Source organism: Lagenorhynchus albirostris, chromosome 2 (genome assembly GCF_949774975.1).
Source record: "Lagenorhynchus albirostris chromosome 2, mLagAlb1.1, whole genome shotgun sequence".
Taxonomy (NCBI): domain Eukaryota; kingdom Metazoa; phylum Chordata; class Mammalia; order Artiodactyla; family Delphinidae; genus Lagenorhynchus; species Lagenorhynchus albirostris.
The window spans coordinates 58,607,796-58,629,884 of record NC_083096.1 but is presented as its reverse complement, the minus strand read 5'-3'; the positions used below and the strand labels follow the sequence as shown (position 1 = coordinate 58,629,884).

Below are 22,089 nucleotides of genomic sequence, written 5' to 3'. Positions count from 1 at the left end.
ACTTTTTGAGCGTCTATGTAAAGGAGGTTAGTGTGACCTAAATATGTTTAAAATGAACAACAGGAACAAACTTGGAGGGAACAACGCAGAAATAACATGTAGATTTTGGAATTGGCAAGACCTCAGGGGTTCACAGCTCAGTCCTGCATCTTACAAACTGAGAATGTAGAGAAGGCACTTAATCCTTCTGAGGGGAGATTATACCAAAGTAAAGGTGTTATAAATACTAAAATCACATTAAATATATCGTGCACCAGACAATTAATAAATATCAGCTTTCTTTATTCCTGGGAGAATAAAGAGTTAGAAGGCAGAGGAGGAGAAAGCAGGAATTCTCCTCACCTCCAACCCCCATGTTCAGAATTTCAGGCACAGCCTTAGCAGTATGGTGGGGGCAACATACATGTGTTGGGAGGGAGGAAAACAGATAACGACTGGAAGGAAAGAGTATTTTAAAATAATCTTAACATCCATCTGAGAATAAGAACAAAGAAAAATCCATGGTCATAAAGAGCAGTAGCAACGAAGGTACCGTAAAGGCCAAGGAAGCTTTGGGCCTGGAACACATAGATCATTATTTTTGAGAATCAGCTGTTTCTGTCCCTGCCCTGCCTCCTCCTGGATCATTGTGAGGGAATTAGCTATGCCACTTAATAGTTTTGCTGTTGTCAAATGAGAAAAAAATACCTTCCTCTTTTTACCTGGTAGAATGCTACAACAAAATATGATGATTTTTAAAAATGCTTTGAAATGGTTCTGAAGAACCTAGGGGCAGTTCAGGAATAAAGACGCAGACGTAGAGAATGGACTTGAAGACACAGGGAGGGGGAAGGGTAAGCTGGGACAAAGTGAGAGAGTGTCATGGACTTACATATACTACCAAATGTAAAATAGATAGCTAGTGGGAAGCAGCCGCATAGCACAGGGAGATCAGCTCCGTGCTTTGTGACTGCCTGGAGGGGTGGGATAGGGAAGGTGGGAGGGAGGGAGATGCAAGAGGGAGGAGATATGGGGATATATGTATATGTATAACTGATTCACTTTGTTATACAGCAGAAACTAACACACCATTGTAAAGCAATTATACTCCAATAAAGATGTTAAAAAAAAATAAAATAAAAATGCTTTGAGCTCTAGAGAAGATAACCCTTACACCCAAAGTATTGGAGTTGTCATTTGCAGTGTAGTTGAAGGTATGAGCTTCATCTTGGAACTCTGAAGCTAGAAAATTCCATCTCACTTCCAGTTTAAATGGTTTGGAGGAGATTTGAAATTTTAGGAACTCTTGAGGTGTGGTGAATGGGAAGGAAGTCTGATTTAAAAAACAAAAAAAAAAGTTTGTGAAGTGCCTGGTGGGGAATGGGACTGGCGGTCAGGAAAATGGGAATGGACGTGTGGTATGTACCTCGTACTGAGTGTGGTTTGAGAGAGTTGGTGTGAATTAGGAAGATCACGAATGTGAAATACATCTACCACAAGGTCTGGTATTGTGGGTTTGAGTTTGAAGTACTGAAGTGTTTCTTTAGGATCAAAGCTTTGGCAGGAGGAGATGGGCATGGGGACAGTTTCCAATCTGGCCAGAAGCAAAAACTCCACATTCTCCTCAGGAGACATGTAGTCTGAGAAAATGCTTTTGGTTGCTCGGAGTGTACATGTTCACATTTATTTTGCAGTACTTTTTGAAATTTCTTAAGCAAAAATGCTTCTGCTCCAAAACAGGGCAATCGTGATAGCTGTTCATTCTCTGTCTCATTATCTTTGTCTCTGTCCTTGTCTGTCTGTCTCTTAAACACACACACACATACACACACACACACACACACTCACACACACACACACACACACACACACACATTAACCCGCATTTACTCAATGCCTTGTTGCTGCTACCTTTGGGGGCACACAGTGAATTGGAAAGAATCCTTCTGAGGTCCATTGGGAAGTCCCTACCTGAACTCTCTGGAGGAAAGAAAGAGACATTCCCCAGTGAATCTTGGCATCATTCTTCTACCATAAGTATGGTTAGTTTATTTTGAAGTCAAAATGGCAAGTGAAGCATGAAGGGTGCTTCCAGTACTTAGAGAAGGAGGAGGGGACCTGGACAGACACAGGACACTCTGAGCCAAGAGCTTCACTGTATCTCAGGGCAAAGATAGTGCTGCCACTCAGCTGCATTGCTGGCGGAACAACCAATTGGGAAGGACAGTCCTGAGCATTCGGGCCAGATGTTCATGGCATCTTGCACCATCCCAGGAAATTAATTTCGGGATAAAGGCAAAGCAGATGACTGGCAAAGGCTCTTGTGATGGATATTGAAAACGTCAGGGAACAAAAGACATAGGAAATAAGAGTTCCCTCTGGATGCAGCTCTCCCAAGGGTAAGGCAACATCACATTCCCCGCCCCAAACCTACCATTCAGCCCGAGAGAGTGAAATCCAGAAGAGAATTTGGTCCCATTTCCTCTATATGTCCTGAAGTGGAAGTGGGGAAGGATTACTCCCCATTCCCAAGATCCCAGCCTACCTTTTCTCCCTCCAAAAGGAGGACTTTAGGTGGCGCAAAGTCTCTTTCCCTAACAAACGCAACAGATGGCCAAATTCCTTGAGGCAGAGATTAAAGGTGATTTATATTTGTATTCTTACTTCCCAGTGAGACTCCCATATAGTAGGTGCTTGATAAGCATTTGTTGGTTGAATGCACAAACTGCGTAAATTGCGTGTGTGTTTGGGTGGTTCGGATGGGGTGGGGATTTTAGAGCACCTCCTCTGGGTCACGGTGTCAAGCATGGGACTATACTCTTTCTATGAGCTATCTCACTCAACTCCTTCCACCAGTCCTACAAGGGAGGTCACCAGAACTTCTCGAAAACTGGAGGCACGTGGAGATTAATTTGAGTAACTGGGAGTTGGTATTCGAATCGAGATCTGTCCACCCCAAAGCATGTACTCACCAGGATGATGGAGACTCACTGATTGTAGTCTCTCAGTCAAGGATCGAGGCAATGCCACACTTACGAGGTGTGAAGCTGGGCAATCCCTTTATTATACCATCTTAGGGAAGAAGCTCCAAAACTCAAATTGTTTCCTCCTGCTAGCTGATAGACCAAGTCCGTTCTGAGTTCCTTTCTGAAGGAACGTCTGGGACTGAGAATCAGAGTAATGTAAAGATTACTGAAATTGACTCTTTGGATGTATTTCCAGCATTTCCTGTAACTGGATATGAGGCTCTGTGAATCAGGTTGCCTTTCTGAGCTTCAGTTCGTTCCACTGTCAAACAGGAATGTGTAACATTGCTTCTGCTTTCACCACAGAGAATGATCTTGACCCAATGATTAAATTAGATGAACTTCATGAAAGAATTTGAAATCTGCTAGATTGTTAAGGTCACACACTGTCTTTTATCTTTACAAGCCCCCAAACATCTGGGAAAGTGCGCAATAAATTTGTGAAATAGGGGAAGTTGTGTAACTCCATATTTAATACAAGATTTCCATTTTTCTAGGTTCAGTTTAGACAACTGTTCCCACAATCAGTGGTCTCTCCCTTTCCAGTGGCCCGGGGAGGTGAGTGGTAATTTAGAAGGCATGGGTTTCCTGGTATAACTAAGGAGAGGTTTGAGATGTGTGCCTTTGAGATGTATGGAGGGATCCAACTTCAGGAAAACACCTAGAACCCAAGGCTGACATGGAAGTAGCAGGGCTGCTCACCTTCAAGGGCACAAATGTGCTGGACAATGAACATATCGATGATGATCAATGTTGAGCGATGACACAAAGGTACTCTGAATGTTCTGGATTGCTTAAGGTTCTCATAGTTCTTGAATGATACAGAGAGATGGGAGTTTCATTTCTTACTACCCCCTACTAACATTGCAAATCCCTGGATTTTAATTTTCCGCCATCCTGATTGGAACAGATTAAATTGGCTTTAGAGGAACAAATGTATGTGCCATTTATTGCATGCTGGTATTGTGAACTAAACTTCATACTTGTTAGAAAAGCAATATATAACTTATTTTTTATTTTTATTTATTTATTTTTTTAACATCTTTATTGGAGTATAATTGCTCTACAATGGTGTATTAGTTTCTGCTTTATAACAAAGTGAATCAGCCATACATATACATACATCCCCATATCTCCCCCCTCTTGCATCTCCCTCGCACCCTCCCTATCCCACCCCTCTAGGTTGACACAAAGCACCGAGCTGATCTCCCTGTGCTTGGGCTGCTTCCCACTAGCTATTTATTTTACATTTGGTAGTGTACATATGTCCATGCCACTCTCTCACTTCGTCCCAGCTTACCCTTCCCCCTCCCCATGTCCTCAAGTCCATTCTCTACGTCTGCGTCTTTATTCCTGTCCTGCCCCTAGGTTCTTCAGAACCTTTTTTTTTTTTTTAGAGTCCATATATATGGGTTAGCATACGGTATTTGTTTTTCTCTTTCTGACTTACTTCACTCTGTATAACAGACTCTAGGTCCATCCACCTCACTACAAATAACTCAATTTCATTTCTTTTTATGGCTGGGTAATATTCCATTGTATATATGTGCCACATCTTCTTTATCCATTCATCTGTTGATGGACACTTAGGTTACTTCCATGTGCTGGCTGTTGTAAATAGAGCTGCAATGAACATTGTGGTACATGTGGTACATGACTCTTTTTGAATTATGGTTTTCTCAGGGAATGTGCCCAGTAGCGGGATTGCTGGGTCATATGGTAGTTCTATTTTTAGTTTTTTAAGGAACCTCCATACTGTTCTCCATAATAGCTGTATCAATTTACATTCCCACCAACAATGGAAGAGGGTGCCCTTTTCTCCACACCCTCTTTAGCATTTAATTTTTGTAGATTTTTTGATCATGGCCATTGTGACTGGTGTGTGGTGATAGCTCATTGTAGTTTTGATTTGCATTTCTCTAATGATTAGTGATGTTGAGCATTCTTTCATGTGTTTGTTGGCTATCTGTATATCATCTTTGGAGAAATGTCTATTTAGGTCTTCTGCCCATTTTTGGATTGGGCTGTTTGTTTTTATGATATTGAGCTGCATGAGCTGCTTGTAAATTTTGGAGATTAATCCTTTGTCAGTTGCTTTGTTTGCAAATGTTTTCTCCCATTCTGAGGGTTGCCTTTTTGTCTTGTTTATGGTTTCCTTTGTTGTGCAAAAGCTTTTAAGTTTCATTAGGTCCCATTTGTTTATATTTGTTTTTATTTCCATTTCTCTAGGAGGTGGGTCAAAGGGATCTTGCTGTGATTTATGTCATACAGTGTTCTGCTAATGTTTTCCTCTAAGAGTTTTCTAGTATCTGGCCTTACATTTAGGTCTTGAATCCATTTTGAGTTTATTTTTGTGTATGGTGTTAGGCAGTGTTCTAATTTCATTCTTTTACATGTAGCTGTCCAGTTTTTCCAGCACCACTTATTGAAGAGGCTGTCTTTTCTCCATTGTATATTCTTGCCTCATTTATCAAAGATAAGGTGATCATACATGCGTGGGGTTATCTCTGGGCTTTCTATCCTGTTCCATTGATCTATATTTCTGTTTTTGTGCCAGTACCGCACTGTCTTGATTACTGTAGCTTTGTAGTATAGTCTGAAGTCTGGGAGCCTGATTTCTCTAGCTCCATTTTTCTTTATCAAGATTGTAGAAAAGCAATATATAACTTTTGACCTAGGAAAAGTTTATATAGCTCACATGAAATGTGTGTAAGTGATTTAGCAGCACATGAAGAAGCTTCCTAATTAATAAATGTGGCTATATGAAGCCCTTTGGGAAGCTCTGGTAGTAACCACTCCCAATATATCACTCAGGAACTTCTTTAATTCTATTTATATTCACATTATTGTTTACTCTTTACCAAGTGCTTTATGCATATTAATTAACCTGAGCCACACAATAATCCTACCAGGTGGATGAGAGTATTACCATTTGACAGATCGTGGTACATAAGTAACAAAGACGAGATAAGAATCCAGCAATTTTGACTCCACAAACTTCTGTCTTTTAAAAGCTGGGTGTGTTCCCACAGACTAGCAGTTACTGATTCTGAATGCAAAGTCCATATGACAGGTGTCTTGGCAAACAGGAAATGGATCACAGAGCTTTCTAATAAGTGTGTAATTTTAAAAGGCAGATCAAGAAGACATGATTATAGGATGGGGAACAGATAGCTGTCATCTCCTGTTAACCACAGCACACAGTGAGGAGAATGCAGAGTCCACTTGGGTGTTGGAAAACAAAAATTTCCTTGCATGTCCAGCACTTAACACTCTCCTCTCCTGCTTAGGGGAAACAAGCACATCACAATAATTGAACAAGCACACTTGAAGTTCTGCTTATCAGCTTCTTTTAAAGAAGTTATAGAGAGAGAAGAAGAAAGAAAAATAATTAGAACAAACAAAACCCAACACTTTGCTTTTTGTTCTCACTGTGTCATCATAACTGAATCACCAAGTTGCATGCAGATATTAACTCTGAAAGATGCATGGAGATGTGAAGGGAAATATTTATGATTCTGACAGTTGGTGATACACAACAGCTGGGGTCATGGATTCCACAGCTTTTGTGGGTATATTGTCAAAATGTTTTGTTTGAGGAGAATATAAAATTAACAACTCTCCCTTCAGGACTTTCCTACTCTAAAATACTTTGCAGTAAAATGAAGTAACACATCCATGAAGCCATAAGATTTTCAGTCGGTAGAACTTTGTTTCTCCCATCCGTTCTGCACGCTTTTCTTCTTCTCTCCTTGATTGTTGCCAAAGCATCAGAACCACTCCCCACTTCAGTTCCGAAACTGAGTATGCAGACATACTCAGCCTCGTTTAGATCAGCCCCCACTGGGCTTAGGTATTTTGATTCCAACCACAGATTAACTGACCTCTCATCCTCCCATTTTCCTTCCAGGGATGCCTGTGGTTGAAGCCAAATACTATGCATCTCTAACCACTTAAAACAGAGCTACTGATTAAGACACAGACGGCTATAACAATTGGAGGCAAAGCTCCTGTTCTGAGAGTGACCAGTGCCCTGCGCCCTGACAAACAGCCAGTCCAAACACACTGGAGACTAAATGGAGCTTTGGTGGAAGGGTGGTTAACTGTGTGTTGGTTCCCATGGACAAAGTCCATGTTTCCATGTGTCATTTCCAGAATATCCAAGAGGAATTATGGGAGAGGCCAGATGAAAGGCTTGGTATGAGTGATAAATAGGGGTGAGAGAAGCAAAGAGTGGTTGGGTTAGATGAACTTGTCAGAAGGTTACTTGTGGACATTAAAGCTGGGCGTTGTGCCCTACATGGCTTGAATATGGGCCATCCTTGCTTGGATCCCTGAAGCAATATCTTCATAGGCCCCATATTAGGATCCAATTACCCACGACAGAGCTTTATTTGATCCATTTTGGTTTCTGTTTTTCTACTGATATTTATTGAGCACCTTCTATATGCCAGGCCATACGTGCCAGAAATAAGTAACGAGCGAGACAGACAAAGTCTCTGCCTTCAACATAGTTTGAGTCCAGTTGGTGGAAACAGAAAAGTGACCAATAAACAAGGTTACTTTGGGACATAAATAGTGTTATAAACAAAAATAAAAGAATTAAACAGGGAGAGATGCTAGAGAGTGACTGGGATGCAGGAAATCCCCTTTAAATTGGATGTTCAGGAGAGGCCCTCCCATAGTGCAAAGTGGAGGAAATTTTGGCTAAGAGTTTAAAGATGAGACAGAGGCAGCCACAGGAAGATCTGGGGGAGAAGAGGGAGGATCACAGAGAGCATTTGGAGGGAGAAGGAGCATTACCTGAGACAGTTGTAAGGCAAGACCTTAGGACCTGCATGTTTTAAAGGAGGCCATGTGGCTGGAGCATTGAGAAGAGGGTAGAGAGAAGACCAGAGGTGGTTGGGAAAGCCATCAGAAGCCACATTATGTAGGACAATAGGCCATGGTGAAGAGTTAAAATTTTATTCTAGATGCAATAAGAAGATTTTGAACAGTATGGCTACAAAAGACTCGTTCTACTTTCTTCACTTCAACTCAGTAGTCCGTTCCCCTAAGTTTGCATTTGGCAGTTGGATAGCTACGTTAAGGACATCCACTCCCAATCTTTGGCCAACACTGAATTGAACTCTAAGTATATAGAATTGAACTAAAAGTATATAGGATTGCAAATCATTCACTAATGACTCTTTATATTAAGCTTTTTATGGCAGGAATCAGTTCTCTCATTTGGCATATCCAACCTCATAGCTCCTCATAATTTACCATCCTACTTTGGCAGAAAATAGACATTGATTTAAGTGAATGATTTCTGAAGGTAGATTTTTACCTTTGTTGGCTATCCATGATGGGAAGACCATGAAGGATGTCTTGATGAGAAAGGGGCAGGTGATCTCTCTCCTGATCTACAGTTAAATCCAAATAAACACTTTTATGTAAAAGAAACAAATTGAGATTACAACCCAAACTTTCCCATATTAATGAACAACTTTGTGGTATGTAAGGCAAGGGACCTGCAGCTGAATACTGAGTAAAATCAGAGACTCAAGACTGGAACTTGTTTTCCCCAAAACATACATTGAACAGTTTCCGGTACACAATTTCACCAGAGTATCAGTAATCTGACATTTCCTAGGCATCTGGGTTCATGAATATTCAGATACATAGAGTGCTGAATACTTTATTGAATGATGACATCTGGCACTCCTAGATTAAGTGATGCTTTCAGTCCTAGCAGAAATAAAATAAGTTACTTCTAAGAATACTGGCATTTATACAGGATTCACTTATTAATGAAAAAATTCAATCTGAGGCCAAGTTTTTTCTAGGTTATAACCTTGTGCAAGACGTTGTGTTAAGGTCTAGAGAAATATGAAGTTTCATATTTACAACATTATACCTGACATTTACCAGTTTTTTAGAGACGTTTTCTTTGTTTTTAAGCCCCAGGTGCTATTCAAATATTAAGTCTGCTTTTGTCTCTGAGAAACTGGATGATCTCATTTGATAAGCTGCAAAAAGCATACTTAAAAAAAATCTGTAACTCTAGGATCTAAGTGTTAAATTGACCCTAAGGAAATTTCTGGAAATGTACAGGACCACAGTGAACCAATTACATCCTAGCTCAGGACTGTTTGGCCAAGGACCCTTAGGGGTTATTAATGTGTGTGAAAATCTTGTATACTTCTTGTCTTTCCATTTCTAAGGCACAAAAATTACAAGTGTAGATTGTAGGTAAAGCATATTTACATTTCCTAAGCCCTTGTTTTTCAGTCCAAACTATGCATTAATGACAGGTTGTTGATGCCATAAGGAATCCTTAGACTTTGACATTCCATGCTTTAAAGTGTAGGTTATTGTATATTTCCCTGATATTCGTGCCTTACTGCTCCTTTAAGAATACAAATTCTCTGCACTGATGCTTCATTTCTTCACTGGCAACCCTCACCTTCATCCTGAATACATGAGCCACATCAGTTCAGGTCTTAATGATCATGGTACCTACTATACATAAATCTTTTCTCTAAAAAAATCTTTCTCAATTTCTCTATCAAATTGTCCAGAACTGATAGCTTTCATGGAAAGTTCATTACTTTGTTACTTCTGGCAGGCACATGTGTTTTTCTTTGGCTGGCCAGGCTAGTGGTGTTTCCAGCAGCATGGATAACTGGAGATCCTGCATAGTTCCTTCTCTTAGGCCTGTCAAAGTCTTGTCTGACACAGGTAAACTGGACATGACTATATAAACATACCTGGCTTTCAGTGCTGCCTTGAAATGGTCACACCCTGCCAGAAAGTCTCCCTAGCATGTCAATGGCTGGTTAGAACTTTCTAGGCCCAGCACAGTGCTTCCCCACAAGATAAGATTTCTGCAAGCAGAACTTTGTCTTCAAGGTTTACGTTTTGCTTAAAACTTAAGCTCCAAAGGTTTCAGGTCAAATTCCATTGCCATTTATTTCCCCTCTCCATTTAGGATTGGACAATCCCCCAGGGTTCCTTTGTGGAACCCTGGGTCCACTACTTTCCAGTTTTGTTTCTGCCCCTTTCGCTTCTCAGCCATAAGTGTGTTTATATTGATCCATATTACTGGCTTTTTCTTCCAGAACACTTTTGAATAAAATTGTAAATAGGGGTCCAAGCTGCTTTTTCATTTCACATTCCATGGTATGAGTGAGAGGGAGAGGGACTACCCTACTGCCAGAACACCCTCCATACTCCTGCGTGGAACTGCCCTCAGAGGAGCACTCATTTTCTTTGCACATTCTGCTGAAGCTGATTGACAAAGCATGGGAAATTCAGAAATCTGCCCTGTAAAATGCTCCTGTAGTATGTGTTGCACACACTTCTAATTTCTAACATGTTAAGTAACCAGTTTCAAATATGCTTTGGGGGCTTCTCTGGTGGCGCAGTGGTTGGGAGTCCGCCTGCCGATGCAGGGGACTCGGGTTCGTGCCCCAGTCTGGGAGGATCCCACATGCCGCGGAGCGGCTGGGCCCGTGAGCCATGGCCGCTGAGCCTGCGCGTCCGGAGCTTGTGCTCCGCAGCGGGAGAGGCCACAAGAGTGAGAGGCCCGCTTACCGCAAAAAAAAAAAAAAAAAAAAAATGCCTTTTTTTCCTCTAGACTAAAACCCTCTTAAAGTAATGGTGACCACAGTTTTCACTCAGCACTGTGTCTCTTGCACTTAGTAGACTCTCAATGAGTATTTGATGAGCTGACTATAAAACCATCTTCATAAACTTGTTAGATTTAATTTGGCCTTTTAACATACCCTGATTAATTGATGGTCCTTCTCCTTAAAGTTCTATTTTAGGGTAGTACTCTTTGAATTTTTCAAGCGTGAAACTTTTAAAAATAGGAGGTTGAAGAATTCCATCCACAGCCAAAGTGGCTGAGGTATTTTCAGTCCAAGGTAAAAATCTATATGGCCTCATCTGTAGCCTAAGTATAGATTTATGCTTGACTCTTTAGGATAAATTTGTCTTCCAAAAGCTCACCTAGGTTAACGGAGAAAAGCTTCCATCTATCCTCACTAAAAATAAAGCCTTTGGGCTTAATGGAACACAAGATGTCTCCCTTGCATGAGATATAATGCAGCTGGGATAGAATTCTCTGACGGGTTTTTATCAAAAAATGCCCTTGTCTCTTTCTCATTCCCTAAAGCACTGGGTGGCTGCCAATATATTCAGAATGTGTAGGCATCTGGTAAAGCTCGGGTTTGATTGCCTTGGTCAGGTTGGATAGAAGTAGACCCAGGCATTGCTCTTCTAAGCACGGGTTCACTATTACTACCTTGAAGTTTATCCACTCTGTAAGTTCAATCACCTTAAAAATTACCCTCTAGTTTTCCATCGCTCACATTACCTTAGCTAGTCAGTTTCTTAGCTACTTGGATTTTGTGTGGAATATTTACTAAATTAAATCACACCAGTGGGCCCTGGGATCCATGAACTGTAAATATATTTATAGTTAATCATCTGACTAAATTCCTTCCTGAGAGGAAAACAAAATAGTCAAAAGCCTATCTTGTTGTTTCCAGATTGCAAAAAGGCAGAACTTGCCAGCATTCCATGATTTTCATTTAATAGGGCTCTGTCTGGCCTTGAAAGGGATGAAGAGCTTTAGAGAAAAGTGTTAGTCCCTGGTTATTCAAAAGTGAAGGGTGACTTCAGTAAATTTTGGGGGTTTTGTCAAGACTAAGCATAAACAGAGGTAATTGTGGAGTTAATCAGATTTCAAATCATACAGAATTTTTTTTTTTTTTTTTTTTTTGTGGTATGCGGACCTCTCACTGTCGTGGCCTCTCCCATTGCGGAGCACAGGCTCCGGACGCGCAGGCTCAGCGGCCATGGCTCACAGGCCCAGCCGCTCCACGGCATGGGGGATCCTCCCAGACCAGGGCACGAACCCGTGTCCCCTGCATCGGCAGGCGGACTCACAACCACTGCGACACCAGGGAAGCCCCATACAAAATTTTTAAGTCGACGTTTGTACATACCATGACAATGCTTTGTTAATAAGAGGTTCTTGATCATATCATTTGTTAGTGGAAGTTTCTTCATGGATAAATGGACTGCCCTGTCAGAAAAAGATTTATTTGAACCAGTTTGTTTTTTCACAATAATAGAAAGGTTTAATGTTTTGATATCTTTTATTTGTGGACAACTTTCAAACACTTAAAATGGTCTGTAAACATGTCTAACACTACACCTTTCAACTTAAAAACTCAAAAAATATCTGAGAACTTACTAATGGTAAAAAAGCCCAAGTGAGGGTTTTAAAATAGGTAAATGAGGCATAGAATTATAAAATTGTACAAATATTTTACAAGCAGATCTATCATTACCTAAATACCATCCATCTACAAATGCTTCTTTTTTAACCAGTTTTTAATTGAATTATAATTAATTTACAATGTTGTATTAGTTTCAGGTGCACAGCAAAGTGATTCAGATATTATATATATTATATATATAATATATATATTATTTTACATTACAGACTATTACAAGATACTGAATATAGTTTCCTGTGCTATATAGTAGGTCCTTGTTTATTTTATATATAGTAGGGTGTATATGTTAATCCCAAACTCCTAATTTGTTCCTCCCCTCCCCTGCTAACCCCTTTTTGTAACCATAATTTTGTTTTCTATGTCTGTGAGTCTGTTTCTGTTCTGTAAATAAGTTCATTTGTATCATATTTTTTTTAGATTCTACACATAAGTGATATCATATGATATTTGTCTTTGTCTGACTTAATTCACTTAATATGATAATCTCTAGGCCCATCTATGTTGATGCAAATGGCATTATTTTATTCTTTTTTATGACTGAGTAATATTTTGTTGTATATGTGTACCACATTTTCATTATCCATCCATCTGTCGATGAACACCTACGTTGTTTCCATGTCCTGGCTATTGTAAATAGTGCTGATATGAACATCAAGGTGCATGTATCTTTTTGAGTTAGAGTTTTTCCAGATATATGCCCAGGAGTGGGGTTGCTGGATCATATGGTGACTCTGTTTCTGATTTTTAAGAAGTCTCCAGACTGTTCTCCATAGTGGCTGAATCAATTTACATTCCCACCAACAGTGTAGGAGGGTTTCTTTTTCTCCACACCCTCTCCAGCCTGTATTATTTGTAAATATTTTAATGATGGCCATTCTGACTGGTGTGAGGTGATACCTCACTGTAGTTTTGATTTGCATTTCTCTAGTAATTAGTGTTATGAGCATCTTTTCATGTGCCTTTTGGCCATCTGTATGTCTTCTTTGGAGAAAGGTCTATTTAGGTCTTCTGCTTTTAGATTGGGCTGTTTGTTTTTTTGATATTAAGCTGTATAAGCTGTTTGATATTTGGAAGCTCCTGAAAGCTTTTGAAAAAAAATAGGACAAGCTTTATGCTGTGGGAACACAAGAGACAAAGTGGGTGATAGTGGTACAGGATGCCAGGTGGAGGTCTGAAAGGTGTATGAGCCTCAGAACTTTCTTTAAACAGAGGCTTTCAGAACAACGGAAACTTATACAGCTTCCTATATCGTCAATGGCTCCCAGTGAATTCTCACTTTCACAATTGCCTAATACTGATCACGCAGAGCTTGAGAGATGATATAATAGAAGTGATATAATAGAAGGACAAAGGTATCTATCACTTAGCAGTATGTTACATTCTGTCTTTTAAAATTGCATGGTGTGTTATTCCTGTGTTACTGTGGTCTCATTAATTAAAATATGTAGCTTGTGGGGAGGGATGACATATAATACACTTTTTTTTTTTTGCGGTACGTGGGCTTCTCACCGCTGTGGCCTCTCCCGCTGCTGAGCAACAGGCTCCGGACGCGCAGGCCCAGCGGCCATGGCCCACGGGCACAGCTGCTCCGCAGCATGCGGGACCCTCCCAGACCAGGGCACGAACCCGCGCCCCCTGCATCGGCAGGTGGACTCCCAACCGCTGCACCACCAGGGAAGCCCCATATAATACACTTTTAAAGGCAAAAAAGTGAAATATATTATCTCATGTAACAAGATGCTGAAGCAAGGGATTTGAATTCTATCAGTCTGTCTCCCCTCCACCTTTTATTCTCTCCTTCTCTCTCTTTGTTTCTTTCTCTGCATGCTGGTCCCATTCTTTTGGGCGAACTATAAGCATGGCTGCTGCTGCAGCCCTCAGGCTCATATCTCAGCTTTGGCACCAGAACAGAACAGAATCAAATAGTAATGTTTGTATTTGTATGAAAAATGTAACACCATGCTCAATTGTCCCAAGAGTGATTTTATCTTGAAAGGCTTTCGTCCATAGATGAAATGTCAAATGGAAATCTTGAATATTTTAAAATATAATAAGAGATTTTCTCAGGTAACATTCAAATAAAATATGAATTTAAGGAATAATATAGTAATGAGGCAAATGAAAATCTCATATACCTCAGGTGGGAATGTAAAGTGGCATAACCACTTTGGATAACAGATTTGCAGTTTCCTAAAAAGTTAAACAAACATGTACCATATAATCCAACTTTTCCATTCTTGGGTATTTATCCAAGAGAAATGAAAGCATGTATCCATAGAAGTAGATGTACACCAATACTCATAGAAATGTTATATATAATAGCTATAAAGTGGGAACCACTACAACTGGTGACAACCTGAAAGTCCATCAACATGTGAATGGATAAACAAATTGTGGTATATCCATAAAATGGAATACTACTAAGCAATAAAAAGAATAAACTGTTGAAACATAATATAACATAGATGAATCTCAAAATAATTATACTCAGTGAAGGAAGTCAGATAGAAAAGAGTACATATTATATGATTCTACTTATTTAAAGGTATAAAAAGCAGACTAATCTACAGTAACTGAAAGCAGATCAATGTTGCCAGGAGGAACCGGAGTGAAGTGAGGAAGAATAAGAGGGAGATTACCAAGAGATTGTTTATAATAATAAATAACTTGGTACCACGGAAATACTTGGTAGTGTTTGATACGTTCATTGTCTTGACTGTAATGATGGCTTCAGAAAATATTTCAAATGATATCTTTTAAATATATACATTTTAATGTAGGTCAATTTAGCCAAATAAAACTGTTAAAATTTTTGTGGAATTCAACTAAATTAATGCTTAAGGAAGAAATTATAGTAATAAATACTTACATTAGAAACAAAGAAAGGTCTTAAATCAATAGTCAATGTTTCCATCATAAGAAACTAGAAACAAGCCTGAAATACTTAAGGATAAATTTAACAAAACATGTGTAAGACCTGTACATTGGAAACTACAACATGTGAAGATAAGGTTAAAAGAACCCAAATAAATGGAGAGATATACCATTTTCATGGATCATAGGACTCAATATTAAGTTGTCAATTCTTCCCCAATTGATTTATTGATTCAAATGCAAACCCAGTTAAAATAGGTTTTTTTGTTTTGTTTTGTGGTACGCGGGCCTCTCACTGCTGTGGCCTCTCCCGTTGCGGAGCACAGGCTCCGGACGCGCAGGCTCAGCGGCCATGGCTCACGGGGCCAGCCGCTCCGCGGCATGTGGGATCTTCCCGGACCGGGGCACGAACCCGTGCCCCCTGCATCGGCAGGCGGACTCTCAACCACTACGCCACCAGGGAAGCCCCAAAATAGGTTTCTTTTTGTAGAAATTGAAAAGTGAGTTCTAAAATTTGTATGGAAATTCAAAAGACCTAAAATAGTCACCCTGAAAAAGTTGAAAGTGAAAAATCAAGTTGTAGGACTTATACTACCTGTTTATGAGCCTGTAGAGTTACAGCAATCAAGATAGTATGATAGTATGGTGTTGGCAAAAGGATAGACATATAGATCAATGGGATAGATTTGAGAGTCCAGAAATAAACAATCACATATTTGCTCAATGTTTTATGACAAAGGTGCCAAGGTATTTCAATGGAGAAAGGATATTTTTATCAACAAATAATGCTGGAACAATAAGATACAATTAAAAAGATAAATCTTGACTCTTACTTTCACCATACAGAAAAATTAACTCAAAATAGATTGTAGACTTAAGTTTAAGTGCTAAAACTAAAACCCCTCTGGAAGAACATATGAGAAAATCTTTGTGAACTTCAGCTAAACAAAGATATTCTAGATTGAACCAAAAAAATCTGCAAATGAGAAAAAATAATTGATACATTGGATTCCAACAAAATTTAAAGGCTTAGCTCATTAAAAAAACAGCATAAGAAAATGAAAAGGCAAACGACAGACTAGGTGAGAATATTGCCAAAAGATGTATCCAACAAGAATCTATATAAATTACACAAAGAACTTCTACATCTCAATAATGAAAAGACATCAAAAAAAAGGCAAAATGTGGACTTCCCTGGTGGCTCAGTGGTTGAGAGTCCGGCTGCCAATGCAGGGGACGCGGGTTCGTGCCCCGGTCTGGGAGGATCCCACATGCCGTGGAGTGGCTGGGCCCGTGAGCCATGGCCGCTGAGCCTGCGCGTCCGGAGCCTGTGCTCCGCAACGGGAAAGGCCACAAGAGTGAGAGGCCCGCATACCGCAAAAAAAAAAAAACCAAAAAAAAACCAGGCAAAATGTTTTTATAGACATGTAACCAAAGTAGATATATACATGATAAATAAGCACAGAAAAAGATGCTCAAGGTGATTAGTCATTAGGTTAATGAAAATAAAGCCACAATAAGTTAGCAATACATATATACATGCATACACATATACATACATAGAATGGCAAAAAACTTTTAAACCAGCCATACCAAATGTTAGCAAGGATATGGCAAGTGGAGCTCATATACAATGCAGGTGGGGATGCAAAATTGTACAATCACTTTTATATGATTAACCATACAAGTAAAGTATGTAGTGAAATATATATACTTACTAGATATCCCACCAATTCTACTCTTTTCCTTTAGTCAAGAGAAATAAAAACATAAATTCAACCAAAGATTTGTACTCAAATGTTTATAGCTGATTCATTTATACTAGCCCCAAACTGGAAACAACCCAGTTTCCATCAACTAGAAATATTTTTAATCAGACCTAATTTTGAAAAACAAACAAACATGTTCCGACCTGATTGGAAAGCCTAAAATCACAAGTTTTTCTGAGTTTATAGTCGTAGCCAAATGTCTTAATTATCAATTAAAAGGTTTTAGTTTTTACTAAAATTTAGAAGACACTCCTCTAGGGCCCATTAGTACCACTCTCAGAAAGGGGAGGATAATGCGGCTGCCACCTTGGGTTTTACTCTCCTCAGCAACTACCATACACATAGCATAATGCTAAAAGCAATTTTAAGAAGAGCTTCAAAACAAATGCAATCTCCATTTAGTTTTTATAACCAGGCCTTCCTGTGTTTCTCTCCACATGTCTTGATAGAAGAGAATCTTTTCAAGGGGACAGTCACTCCCTGGGCTCTGCAGAGAAACCCCAGCGGATTTGACAAGGTTGAGTCATCAGTACCCCATGTCCTTGTTTGTGCACCACAGTTCAGCAGCCTTTTCTGAATCATCTTGATAAGAAGCCAACTAGAAGAAAACATGAGAACCAGTTGAGAAACAGGCTTTTCCTTTGATGTGTGTTTGTAGGAAAATCCAGTATCCGTCATGGGGAAATCTCCATCTTCTAACACACACACACACACACACACACACACACACACACACACACACACACAAACTGCCTTTATTACAGAGTTGTCACTTGAGTAAAAACTTTTATCTTTAGCTGATTCACTGACGGGAAGCTGTTGGCACAGACTTAATAAAACCTTCATATAAAAACAGCAGAGTAACTGCCAGAGCTTCCATATAGAGTGTAACTGGAGGAGTTATCCTGATCCTTGAAGAGCCGGCCAGCTTTCCAGAAGGAGGCCAGTTAAATGTGGGGAGGGGGAAGGCTAAATTGGAAACGCTGAAGGGGAAGCTTGTACTTCTAAATATTCCTTCAAATTTTATTTCAGATTTCAATCTTCACGTCCGCTCAAGATCGGGCGGCTCAGTGTCAGAGCGACTTCTAGAGATGTCCAGAACTCCTGCTTTTTTTGGAAGTGGTTATATTAGGACTACAAGAGGGTGAAAACTGGTAATGCATGAAAAAGTGATAGAGCATATTAACGTAATAATTTGTATTAGCTAAATCTAATGGAAGCGTGGATGATTCAAATCCTACGATAATTCAAATTTTTCATTTCATCAGTTAAATTCCTACTATTTTACATGTAGTCTTTTTGAGGATATTGTTGTACATGTTTTCTCTTAAGTTCATAAGTGTCCAACAAAAGGGAGGAAGAAAAAAATAAATTTCGGGGACAATTGACACATATGGAAATTTGCTTTTGAACAATTGAGAATTTGGTCCATGTCTGTGAAAATGATGCAAAAATATCAGCTAATTCACTGTGGGTTAGTAGGCTTAAAATTTTCTCTAGACAGCAACATACAGCTCTTGCCTTTCTCTTTGTGCCCTACATCCAGTCCCAAAGAACTTTGGGAAAATCTCTTTGCATTCCAGGCAATGCTTGTTCAAACTTCCCTTTTAAAAAGGAAAAGCACCGTCAACTGAAGAAATCCTTGTTATAATGTCACCCCAAAGGACAGGTGGTCTCCTAATAGACTGTAGACCAGCAGGTCTCCTAATAGACTGTAGACCAGCCCAATTAGGAGACAGGTGGTCTCCTAATAGACTGTAGACCAGGTGGTCTCCTAATAGACTGTAGACTATATTAGCAGGTGGCTCCTAATAGACCAGCCAATACCTCAATCTTCAAAGATGGGGAGCTATTAGAGAGAAGGCATCTGAGAAATCAGATCTTGTGTGCTGTTGTAGGAGATAGCCGAAGACTGAGTACATTACAGGGTGCCAAGGAAATAAGGCAAAGGATAAACTTGGTTGAAGGAGAAATTTGATTTTCAATTACCTAGTGAGAAATAACTAATTAAACTGAAATAAAGAGGAAGGGTTCTTAAATTACACATGTATTGTTCTTATCTACCAGGGAGAGTCAACTGCCACAAAGGTCTAATAGATAAAGATGGACAACTGAGATGTGTGTTACTCAGAAACAAACTGAAATGCCTATGGCAGGCTTGTTGAAGCAAAGGTGAGAAATGTCTTCTTGTTCTTGTTTCTACAGATACTTCCCAAATCTCATCATCAGGTGTTGACATTATTTTGTTTCTAGCAAAAGCATAATTTGTGAATTTCCCTTACCTCTTTGGATCGTGAAACTCTAGCTACCTAGACATGGGAGCACAAGAAAAATACATCTTTAAAAATGTGTGTTTTGTAAGAATTTAAATATGCTCAGGGAAATAACACTAATTCATCTTGGTAGGAAAACTTCTTTGAATAAATGAAATTATCTGAATTAACTTTTTAAAGTGGGAATTTATAACTTTTCTATGCTTAAAATAATTGGAGTTAGGCTAACAATATGTTGCTTGTATGAGTGACACTCAGGGGATCTATTTAGTGAATACAGAAAATGATTTTAATTATACATACCAAATATTTATATTTAGATTGCAGCTGTAAATTGTTTGGGAAAGTTTTTCACCTAAATTGCTTTAAAATTCTATTTACAATCTTTTTAAAAGCCAAGAGTTTATTTAACAAGCTCTTTCTCCTCACCCCATGGAACTTAAACTATGAAAGTTCCCATCCAAGAATCATTAATTATAAATTAAGGTATGATAAATTTTCCTTAAATAGCAACTACTGTGATTGTGCTCCATGTACTTTATTTAAGTCTTATATCTTGACTGTATAAGACTGGAATCTACACTAAATATTATCTTCTCTGTTACTTCATCTAAAATTTTAAAACCTCCTTATCCTCAATACTCCTACTCTTCCTTCTCAGTGTTACTTTTTTAAAAAAAATTTATCATTACGTAGTATACTGTATATGTATGTTGCCGTGAGGGCAAGATTCTTTGCATGTTCTTTGGTACATCCCTGTCATCCCTGCCAGGAACATAATATTTGCTCAATAAATAATTGAATAAATGAATGAATGGGATGTATCTGAGTTTTGACATCTTTTCATATAGCACACAGACATTTGAGGAATAAAATTATACCTGGTTTACTACCCACTACATTCCACTGAAACAGAAGAGAGGATTAAATGATGAACAAGTCAGGACTCTTCCTTTACTGAGGACGTTGCCTATGTAGGTATACAAAAATGATGACCATTACAGAAGAGGAAAAAGTGGCTGACTACTCCTGAAGGTGGGAAATAGTTGAGGAATGTTTCTATGGAAACCTAAATTTCAGTTAAATCTTGAAGGAAAAGTATGGCAACATTCCATGTAGAGTCAGGTCCAAATTAAAACATATCTTACTCTCAGAAGATGCTACCAGAAATAATTGGGGGTTGTGTAGCTTTTCAGATTTTATTCAACCAAATGCCCCAATACAAGCCCCAAATTTGGTCAACCCTGCCCTTAGTCTAATCCCATAATCTAGTCAACTTTACTTTATTGTTTCTTCCTCAGAACAATCCCTCATAATTCAATCACCTTCTCTAGTTAATGTGAGCACAAGTGTGTACACACACACACACACACACACACACACACACACACACACGCATGAGCGCACACACAGACGCACACATGCAGAATCTAAAAACTTGCATAAATCCTTTGGAGAGTTTAATAAATAAATAAAAATAGCAGATAAACTTCTCTCTGTGAATCTGAAATTCTGATTTTTAAAAAACCTTTTTTTATTATTTTTGTGAAGCTGATAACCTTCCCCTTCCTCTTTGGTTTCCAATGTGATAAAACGTTACTAAACTAAAAAGCTACAGTGTTTTAGTTTTATAAGAAGAAACCAGAAAGACAATAGGCAGATTATTTACTCTAATCTGAATTGTCTAGGAAAAACAAAGATGCTACAAGCAGCCTCAAAATTAACCTATGCATGGATCCTTTTCTGCTAGCCATGATAATAGGTCCCAACCTATAGTGAGGAATTTTGTCCAGTCTATAAAAATGAAAGCCACGTATTCTGTGTGCCTTATGCAAGTGTTAAGTGGTGTGACCATATTTCATAAGAACTTTTAAAAGGGAATTTTCGTGGTAACCAGAAAGCAGCCATTTATTTTCTAAAAATAAGAACAGAGCATAATTTCTATGTCCAGATCGAGTTTCACTGGCCCAGATTCTCTCCATAGATATCTGGAACGACTCCAATTCTATCTTTTCTTGATTGTGAGAACTGAGAGAAGCTTTCTGCTATGGGTGACCCAATACAAGAACAGGGAGGAAAATATTTGAGGTTCATACTTCATAAGAGTTAAAACTTCTTCCAATGTTTGCTTAAAGTGTGGAACTGATTAAATAATTCTATTATCCCTGTCCTACACGAAACAAAACAAAACAAAACCCTGCACAGGCTCACAATTTGAGCCAATAATCTAGGACTTTTACAAGTGTATATCAGAGTAGAAAAAAATGACAGCAGCTGTTTCCCCTGATTAAAATAATGGAAGAATTAGTCCTGGCTGAAGATAACACAAACTCTAAAATGGACCATCTCAGGCAAATCTCTGTGTTCTGTGAGATTCCCTGAAGTCATCGAGAGCATTCCCAGGAAACCACTGAGTGGTCAATCAATGCCAATTCCACACCGTCTGACCTTTCTCAACAAAAGGGAGCAGCAATGTTGTTCTAAATCATTTTGTGTGCCCTGGGTCTGGATAAGTTTGGACTTACGTGAGAATAATATTTATGGATCTAATATATCTCAAAGACGTGAGTTGCTCTCTGTTGTTGTTTGATTGTTTTGTTTTGTTTTTTAAACTCTGTGTATGCACAACACACACACATACACCCAAAATCCGAAAGAGTTTTCATTACCTCCTTGTTATTTTCCCCTCAACTAGGTTGAAATGTCTGATGGCTTACATGAACAAGTGGCTATTATGAAAGTTCATGGTACAGATGTCTATTTCTTCAAACCCTACAGCTTGCCTAACACATAGTGAGAAGCTGTTTAGCATGTGATAAGATGCTTTGAGATGGTCATATAGGACTGGGTTATATCCAAATATTCTATCAGATAT

At 39.0% G+C, this 22,089-nt stretch overlaps 1 long non-coding RNA gene across 2 annotated transcripts in view; it reads right to left on the bottom strand.

Annotated features, from left to right (window-relative positions):
• Positions 1-22,089, bottom strand: part of LOC132510894 (uncharacterized) — a 116,834-nt gene that overhangs the window by 1,676 nt on the left and 93,069 nt on the right. Inside the window, exons 2-4 of one of the 2 annotated variants that reach the window (XR_009537457.1) lie at positions 16,891-17,539; positions 12,002-12,081; positions 8,335-8,410 (exon numbers count right to left, since the gene is read on the bottom strand). This is a non-coding gene — a long non-coding RNA (uncharacterized LOC132510894). Of the gene's footprint in view, positions 1-8,334; positions 8,411-12,001; positions 12,082-16,890; positions 18,048-22,089 lie in introns of those variants that run through there. The other variant, XR_009537456.1, reaches the window with a different exon arrangement.